Genomic DNA, 9,211 nt, shown 5'->3' on the forward strand with positions numbered 1-9,211 from the left:
TGACCCCCCTGCTGGATCCCAAGGCCACAGAGCCATTCAGCCAAATGGATGGTATTGAGATGGGGGACTATGACCTGTTCAAACAGGCTTTGCTGCTGAAGTTTGAACTGACCCCTGAGGCATACAGGAAACGATTCCAGGGTGTACGCAAGACCCCAGGTGTCAGTTACAAGGAGGTCACCAATCTGCTGGGGGAATATCTCCGTAGATGGGGGAAGGGCACAGGGGCCACTACCGCAGAAGAGGTGTGTAACCTGGTGAGGTTGGGGCAGCTGTATGACATCTGCCCTCCAGACCTGAAGATGTGGTTAGTGGACCGGAAGGCTAAAGATCTGCGCAGTGCAGGGGCACTAGTGGATGAGTTTGTGAACAGCAGATAGGGCGCAGGAGGGAGACCCACATCAGGGACTCAGAAGGGGAGTCACACAGAAACCTCTCCAGGGTGGGACTCCAGGAAGCCCAACTCACAGGTGCCCCTGAAGGCCGGGGCAGGCTGACCCCCCGTGGGACTTGAGGGACCTGAAATGTAATTACTGTGGCCAAAAAGGACACAAGGTGGCTCAATGCCTGAAGATGGAGGAAATGGCAGCCGAGCAGAACCCGCGGGGTGTCAACTGGGTGGAAGCCCACCGAGAGGGGGCACCGCGGGTCCAGGGGGCCGCAGTCGATAGGGCTATGCTGGGGTCGGGGGACACACCGAAGCACAGGGGTAGGGCTTGACACTGCTGGGCCAGAGCCTCTGTCCCAAGGTGGGGAAACTGAGGCACAGCCAACCAGGGCTGTCCCCTCAACCCAGCAGCCGAATTCCAGATGGAGCTGCAGGAGGATCCCTCCTTAGAGAAGCTGAGGGCCCTTGCTGGCCACAATGGTGCAGGATCCCAGGGGGAGGACTGCCGGGAGAGATTCCTGTGGGAGAAGGGATTCCTGTACCGGGAATGGGCTGGTGGTGGAATCTCCTTCCTTAGAAGTTTTTAAGGTCAGGCTTGACAAAGCCCTGGCTGGGATGATTTAATTGGGTATGGGTCCTGCTTTTGAGCAGGGGGTTGGACTAGATGACCTCCTGAGGTCCCTTCCAACCCTGATATTCTATGATTCTATGATTCAGGGCCAACTGAACCTTGGAAAGCCAAGAGGCAATTGGTGGTCTTCCCCCAGAGGTACCACCACAGACTGTTATACTTGGCCCACAATATTCCCCTTTCAGGGCATCTGGCGCACCAGGCAGAGGCTGCTGCAGAGATTTTAGTGGCCTGGGGCCTTTGACGCCGTCCAACAGTATTGCAGGGCCTGGGACTCCTGCCAGAGGGTGGGGAAGGGCCAGGATAAGTGTAAAGCAGCTCTGAGACCTCTGCCCATCATAGAGGAGCCTTTCCAGATGGTGGCCATGGACATAGTGGGGTCCCTCAGCAGGGCAACCCGGTCGGGGAAGAAATACATTCTGGTGGTGGTAGATTTCGCTATGCGCTACCCCGAGGCAGTGGCCATGTCGTCTATGGAAGCAGACACCGTGGCAGACGCGCTGCTCACCATTTTCAGCAGAGTGGGGTTCCCCCAGGAGGTCCTTACAGACCAGAGGTCCAACTTCATGTCAGTCAACCCTGCTCCAGTGCTTGTGGGAGAAGTGTGGGGTCCGACACACCTGGGCCTCGGCGTGTCACCCTCAGTCCAACAGGCTGGGGGAGAGGTTCAACGGGACCCTAAAGATGATGCTGAAAACCTTTATGGACCAGCACCCACAGGACTGGGACAAGTATTTACCCCACCTGCTGTTCACATACAGGGAAGTGCCCCAGGAATCCACAGGGTTTTCCCCTTTTGAGTTGTTGAATAGGAGGAGGGTGAGGGGACCCCTCAACTTGATGAGGGACGAGTGCGGGGGGAAGGCCTCCCCCGATGGAGTATGTTCTGACCTTTCTGGAAAAGTTCGCGGAGCTCATGGGCTTGGCCAGGGGAAACCTAGCCAGGGCACAGGAAGCAGGTCTGGTACAACCGCTCAGCACGTGCCTGCTTCTAGGCTACCGGGGACCAGGGGATGCTTCTCATCCCCATGAGGAAGCACAAGCTGCAAGCTGCCTGGAACGGCCCCTTCAAGGTCATCAGACATGTAAATGAAGTGAAATATGTAGTGGAACTGTCCATCCGGGCACACCGCCACTGGGTGCACCATGTCAACATGATGAAGCCATACTGGGACAGGGAGAAGTTGGGGCTGGCTGGGTGTGGGCAGTGGGAGGAGAAGGGAGAGGATCCCCTGGTGGGACTCCTCCCTGAGGTGGGGGCTGACCCCTCGCTGGAATCAATTCTCCTCTCAGACCAGCTAACCCCTGCCCAGCAGGCAGAGATCAGAGAGGTGCTGCCTTCACACCGGCAGCTGTTCTCCAGCCGGCCTGGGCTCACTAACCTGGCTGTTCACTGGGTGGAAACAGGAGCCAATCTTCCCATCAGGTGTCCCCATTCAGGGTCACTAGGAAAACAGCCCAGGATCTGGAGAGAGAGGTTGGAGACATGCTGGCTTTAGGGGTGATCCAGCCATCCTCCAGCCCCTGGGCCTCTCCCATGGTGCTGGTCCCCAAGAAGGACGGGTCGATCCGGTTCTGTGTGGATATCGGAAGTTCAGTGCCATCACCATGTCCGATGCCTACCACCGATAAAATCTCTAGACAAGTTGCGGGGGGGGGGGCGCTGATGTGACAATGTGGGACTGTTCTTAATGTTTCCTCTGAATAGTGTGGGGGTGCCTCAGTTTCCCTATGCAGTTCTTAAGGATCTAGGTGGTGGGATAAGGCTGTATGATCACTGCAGAGCCCTAGAGGGCAGGTGTGTGCAGGAACCTGGACACAGAGAATCGCCAACACCCTGTTTCCTGGCCACTGATGGCCTGGGCCCTTCCCCCCGCAAGGTGAGAGCTAAAGGATTGGAGAACAAGGGAATCAGGTGACCTCTTGGCACGGGGAAAGGAACAAAACCCAGAGGAGGAGAGGCTGGAGGGAGTTTCAGTTTGGGGCTGGCTGGGACATGGAGTGAAGGGCAGACATGGTTGTCTGGCTCACGGTCCCCCAAAATGGACCCAGCTGAGGGGTCCTGTTCTCTGCACCTGCAAGCTCTGTTTTAGACCATGTTCCTGTCGTTTCATAAACCTCTGTTTTACTGGCTGGCTGAGAGTCACATCTGACTGCGAAGTTGGGGTGCAGGACCCTCTGGCTTCCCCAGGAGCCCCGCCTGAGCGGACTCGCTGTGGGAAGCGCACGGAGGGGCAGAGGATGCTGAATGCTCTGAGGTCAGACCCAGGAAGCTGTGTCAGCCTGCAGACAGTCTGCTCACAGACAGGAGACTTCCCCAGAGTCCTGACTGGCTTCATCGGGAGCAGTTCCAGAGCATCGTCCGGGGACTCCATGACAGCTATCAAATCCCCCCTCACTCTTCTCTTCTGCAGACAAAATAACCACAGTTCCCTCAGCCTCTCCCCATAAGTCACGTGCCTCAGCTCCCTACTCATTTTCATTGCCCTCCGCTGGACTCTCTCCAATTTGTCCACATCCTTTCTGTAGTGGGGGCCCAAAACTGGACGCAATACTCCAGATGAGGCCCTCACCAGTGCTGAATAGAGGGGAATAATCACTTCACTCGATCTGTGGGCAATGCTCCTACTAATGCAGCCCAATATGCTGTTAGCCTTTTTGGCAACACGGGCACACTGCTGACTCATATCCAGCTTCTCATCTGCTGTAACCCCAGGTCCTTTTCTGCAGGTCCTTTTCACCAGTTCTTTATCCACCTTTCAAATCTCATATTAAACCCCATCTTCTCCAATTGAACTAATATTTTCCCAATTGTATCAAATGCATCACTGACATCCAGGTAGATTAGATCATTGGTTCTCAAACTGGGGGTCACAACCCGGTTAAGTGGGGGGGTCACAAGCCCCGACCCCAGCGCGCGGCTGTAAGTTGCGAGCCCCGACCCCTGTGTGGAGCTGCGGGGCTACAAGCCCCATCCCAGGCACACGGCTGTGGGTCCTGACCCCTGTGCTAGGCTGTGAGCCCTGACCCTGGTGTGCGACTGTGAGTCCCGACCCCGACCCCTGCGCCGGGCTGTGAGCCATGACCCCGGTGTGCGGCTGTGAATCCCGACCCCGACAGGGAATCATGGTTGCGAGCCCCGACTCCAACCCCCACACAGGGCTGCAAGCCCAGACCCCAACCCTGGCCAGGAGCGGGACTGTGATCCCTGAGTCCGACTGCCACATGGGGTTGCAAGTCCTGACCCCAACCAGGAGTGGGGCTGTGAGCCCTGAGCTGGGGCATCCAGGATGCTGTGAGCCCCGACCACTGTAATGGGGTTTCAGGCGGAGCCCGGCCATGCTGAGGGTTATCAGCCGAGAGCACACACAGGGTTGTCAGCCCCGAGCCCCGCCACCCTCTGTGTTTTAGTCTTAATTTAAAAGCAGTGAGTAAAGGTAAATTCATTTTAAGCCATAGGGTTTAAATTTAGTATTTAACATAGTGTTAAATATCAAAAATGTGTTTTTAATTTTTAAGGGGGGGTCGCACTCAGAGGCTTGGTGTTCGAAAGGGGTCACCAATACAAAAAGTTTGAGAACCACTGGATTAGATCTACTGCATTTCCTTTGTCTAAAACCTCAGTTATCTTCGCAGAGAAACAGATCAGGTTGGCCTGGCAGGACCTACCGATTGTAAAACCAGGTGGTATTTTATCCCAGTTACTGTTCACCTCTATGTCCTTCATTACTTTCTCTCTCAAAATTTGTCCCAAGACCTGGCAGACAGTTGAGGTCAAATTAAAAGGCCTGTAGATACCTGGACCACGTTTTTTTTCCATTTCTTAAAAATAGGAACTATATTAGCAATTCTCCATTCCCCCGCCCCGAGTTTACAGAGTCATCAGAAATCCTTGCTATTGGGCTTGCAATTCCATGTGCCAGTCCCCTTACTCTGCATGGATGGAGCTTATGGGGTGCTAGGGGCTGCAGTGAGTGGGGTGGGAGGACCCAGTAGGGGGCACTTGCCCCTTCTAGTCTGTGCTGGCCCCAGCATAGTGCTCAATTTGTGCTATTTTGGGGGTTGTAAATCTAAGCTCCTGAGCGCTTGTCACTAAGGAGCCCATGTGCAGTGCAGCCTGGTCATAGAATCATAGAATATCAGGGTTGGAAGGGAGCTCAGGAGGTCATTGTCACGGAGTGTGGGGGAGTCCAGGCCCTGCACCCCTCTTCCTGGGATTCACTGAGACTCTCAGCCAGCCAGTAAAACAGAAGGTTTATTGGACAACAGGAACACAGTCCAAAACAGAGCTTGTGGGTGCATCCAGGGCCCCTCAGTCAAGTCCCCCTGGGGGAGCAGGGAGCTTAGACCCCAGCCCTGGGGTTCCCTGCCTTCCTCCACCCAGCCCCAAACTGAAACTAAACCCAGCCAACAGGTTCCCTGCTGCAGCCTCCCTCCACATTCCTGGGCAGAGGTGTTACCTCCTGCTCCTGGCTCAGGTTACAGGCTGTCAGGTCTCCCATCCCCAGGGCACATTCCCAGGTCAACACTCCCCCCTCCCTGCTGCCTCACATCATCACAGTCATCTAGTCCAACCCACTGCTCAAAGCAGGGCCAATCCCCAATTTTTGCCCCAGATTCCTAAATGACCCCCTCAAGGATTGAACTCACAACCCTGGATTTAGCAGGCCAATGCTCAAACCACTGAGCTATCCCTCCCCCCGGCTCCCTGGCCCAGCTCCCCACGCTCTGTGCAGCGTAGTGCAACTAGATGTGGATTCTTCACTTGTCCTAATCTACTGTGCTGTGTGGCTGTTAAACAGCTGCTCTGTCCCACCCCAGAGGTGGCTGCATCTCAGTCCTGGGCAAAGGATCCCTGTATAAATAGTCCCTGCACCCCACCCCAGAGGTGGCTACATCTCAACCCCAGGGATGAACTGAGTGACTGGAATACAAGTGACTCTAGTCCTGGGAGTGACCAGGGCTGCTGGGCCTCTTGCCAGGGAGGTGGGCAAGGCCTCAGCAGAGATTGGGGCCCTGAGGTGGTGCAAGGCCGGGGCCGAGATTCTTCTGGCAGTGGGAGCCCAGTGACTCAGTCAGTGCCCCGCTCCCAGCCAGCCCTCCCCATTCACAAAGCCCTTCGTGCCAGCCATGTCGCTCTGAGTTGCACTAGGTGCCACTCGATAGGTCACCTACAATCACACGGTTTCTTTTCGCTGCCTCGACTGGGCAGCGGGTAATGAGCGGTGGATAACTGATTCTCCAGGCCAGGATTACAGACCTGCTCCCCCGCTGTGCCAGGGATGCCCCGCTGGTCCCATCTCTGCCCCAAGAGCCTCCCCCCGCAGTCCCTGGCAGAGAACGGATTGCCCCACTGCCAGTGCCCAGCAGACCTATGTGTGACATGAGTTTGGGGGTCTCAACCCCGTCCCTAGGGGGATGGGTCCATGGTCTGATGGGCATTAGCTGACAGCCAAGGACTGGCCAAGAGTGCCCTCCCGGCCTTCTCGGGCAGGGCAAGGGGTGGAGTCCAGAGTGATCTGCTGTGGGGCCCAGGCCCTCAGTCTCTGGGGCTGGCAGCACTGCCCCAGCGATGAACCTCCCCCAGGGGCAGGGAGCAGCTGCCGGGTCCAAAGCATCCCAGCAAACACTGGCCATTTGAAACCAGCCAGAGGAAGGTCTCGCACCCCGGCCATTCTGGATCAGAAGCGTGTGTGGGGAGATGGGAGCTGAACATGGACCCCACTCCAAACTCCCAGCAGCCCCCAGGGCCTCGTCCCTGCGATCCCTCTACCGCCATGGGCACAGGGACCCTCAGCCAGCCCCCCATAGGGCCCAACAGTGGGGAACCCAGCCCCTTACCTGGCTGGTCCCTCCCATGGCCTTGACGCTGGCCCCAGTTCAGCCCCGTTCCCCCACTCTGCAGGGCTCTGGAGAAGCCTCCACTGGCAGCTTTGCCGCTGGCGCTCTGTGGCAGCTCCTGCCGAGGCCCCAGGGCCCAGGCCGGGCAGCGCTGCCCTCCCAGGGGGCTCGTTAGCCAGGGCCATGCAGAAGCCTGGGGCCCAAAGGCCAACCATGGCTCCCCAGCCGGGAGCGGGTTTCCTTGACACCTGGGTACCCCAGGGGGCGAGATCCCAAAGAGCAGGAGGGAAAGATGCAGAAAGAGGAGAGCTGTGCCCGGGGCCGTGGAGCGGGGGGATGGGACAGAGCGACGTTTAAACCAGAGGGGCGGAGGGTGCGCCCCATCTTCCTCAGAGCCCTGGGCTGGCCTGTGCCCCCTGGCCCCAGGGGTGGGGGCTGGAAAGCGACTTGCCTTGCCCCAGAGTGCCAAGGCCACTGGCTGTACCGGAGAGACAGGGCAGCTGCAGGAAACCCCCCCTCCCCCTGAGTCAGGCTCCGTGGGGCCGGGATTCAGGCCTGGAGAGCTTTAGGCCTTGTGGAAGGGACTCCAGCACTGGGGAAAGGGCCAGCTCCACTGCCCCAGAGCCCAAGGCTTGCGTCACACCCCCATCCCCCACGCCAACGGCCCTGCCCTGAAGGGACTCATCTAGGGGCAGAGCGGAGCTCAGGCTCTGTAGCCCCAGCATGCCGGTCCCACAGCCGGCAGGCAACGCGGGTGCTGTCCCAACAGGAACTGGACTGAGCCCCTCTCCACAGCCCCCCCGCCCCACTGTCAGGCACTGCTCCCCTGGGACAGATTCGAACCCGTGCCCCAGAGAGGAGAGACGCCCCTGACCCCCGCCAGCCCAGAATATTATTATTCATCTTACACAGCACTGTCCAGCAAAACACTTCCCAAAGGAGGTCAGTGTCATCATCCCCACTGTACACATGGGGAAACTGAGGCAGAGGGCAGGGAAGGGATTTGCTCAAGGTCACCCAGTGGCAGAGCCAGACATAGACTTCCAGTCTGCTGCATCCCAGTTCAGTGCTTTACCCACTAGGCCACACTGCCTCTCTTGACTCTGTGGCCATAGCTCGGGAGCGGCTTTCCCTCCACGCACTGCCAGGGGGAGCCAGGAGATGTTTAGTATTGTCTGTCCCAAGTGTGGGGAGGCACAAGCCACCCCGGGTCCCACACAGGTGCCTCTGGCCAGACGGCACAAAGGCTGAGCAGTCCCATCAGCTTTGGTGCCCCTCTTGAGCCCCAACATTCAGAAGTCACTAGTCAGGCCTCAAAATCATGAGATTTGCTTTAAAAATCACAAGATTTTAATATTTGTTTGCATTCTGGCATGGCTGTGTTTGGGAGGTGTGAGGTCTGGGGCTTCTCCTCCATGCTGAGGGTGGGCACTTTATCTCACGAAAGCGAAGATTCTTCATTACTGACCCCATTCCAACTCACCCACCCACCCACTGCTGGGCTCACCATACAATGATGGGTGTTGGCAACGCTGGCCATTTAAGGGTTAAAGTGTGACAGGGTGTTGGTCTACCCTGGCACTAGAAGGGCAGCAGGAAGAGCAGCAGCCCCACAATTGAGCTGCCTTGGAAATTTGGGGGTGTGTGTGGAACCCTTATGTTTTCACCCCTTGCAAAAAATTTTCAAAAGCCAAAAATGTATATGTGTGTGTGTGTTTGTGTGTGGTTTTTTTCATCCCCTCCCATCCACTTTCCAGTGGCAAATGAGAAAAGGACAAAGGGCAGAGAAATGGGGGAGGGAGGGGTAATTTTTCGAAGGCTTTTTTTAAATTGCTCATCAAAAACCTGAAATGTTTAGAAAGAAGCAAATTTTTTCTACAACACTGTCAAGAAAAAGGCCAATTTACCAACAAAAAAGCTCAGGCTTTAGTTAAAAGAGGAGCGAAAGAAGCAGGGCTGAAATAGGTACAGAATATAATGAAAGGAGGGGGGTGCTCCTATTTGCCCCGCCCCTTCACCTGCCCCAGTGTTGCAAGAGCAATGGTACACTCTGTGAAAGCAAATGTCAAGGGAAGTTACATAATTAGCCAGGGGAACTCACTGCCACTAGATGTCACTGACATTGCAAGCCTGGCAGGATTCAGACAAGGATGGCAGGCGGCGGAGGGAGCAAGGGTGTCAGGACAGAATTTAGAAAACAAGGCACAAGGCCACTGCTGACTGTCAGGATGAGGGGGATATGCCCCCCTTCCTCCCCTCCCCAGAATGGTTATGTCCTCATTAGCCACTAGGAGGGGGTTCTTTTACCTTCCTCTGAAGTAGCTGGTGCTGGGGTGGCCGGCCCCATTGAT

The sequence above is a fragment of the Lepidochelys kempii genome, unplaced genomic scaffold (genome assembly GCF_965140265.1).
Source record: "Lepidochelys kempii isolate rLepKem1 unplaced genomic scaffold, rLepKem1.hap2 scaffold_59, whole genome shotgun sequence".
Classification (NCBI taxonomy): Eukaryota; Metazoa; Chordata; order Testudines; family Cheloniidae; genus Lepidochelys; species Lepidochelys kempii.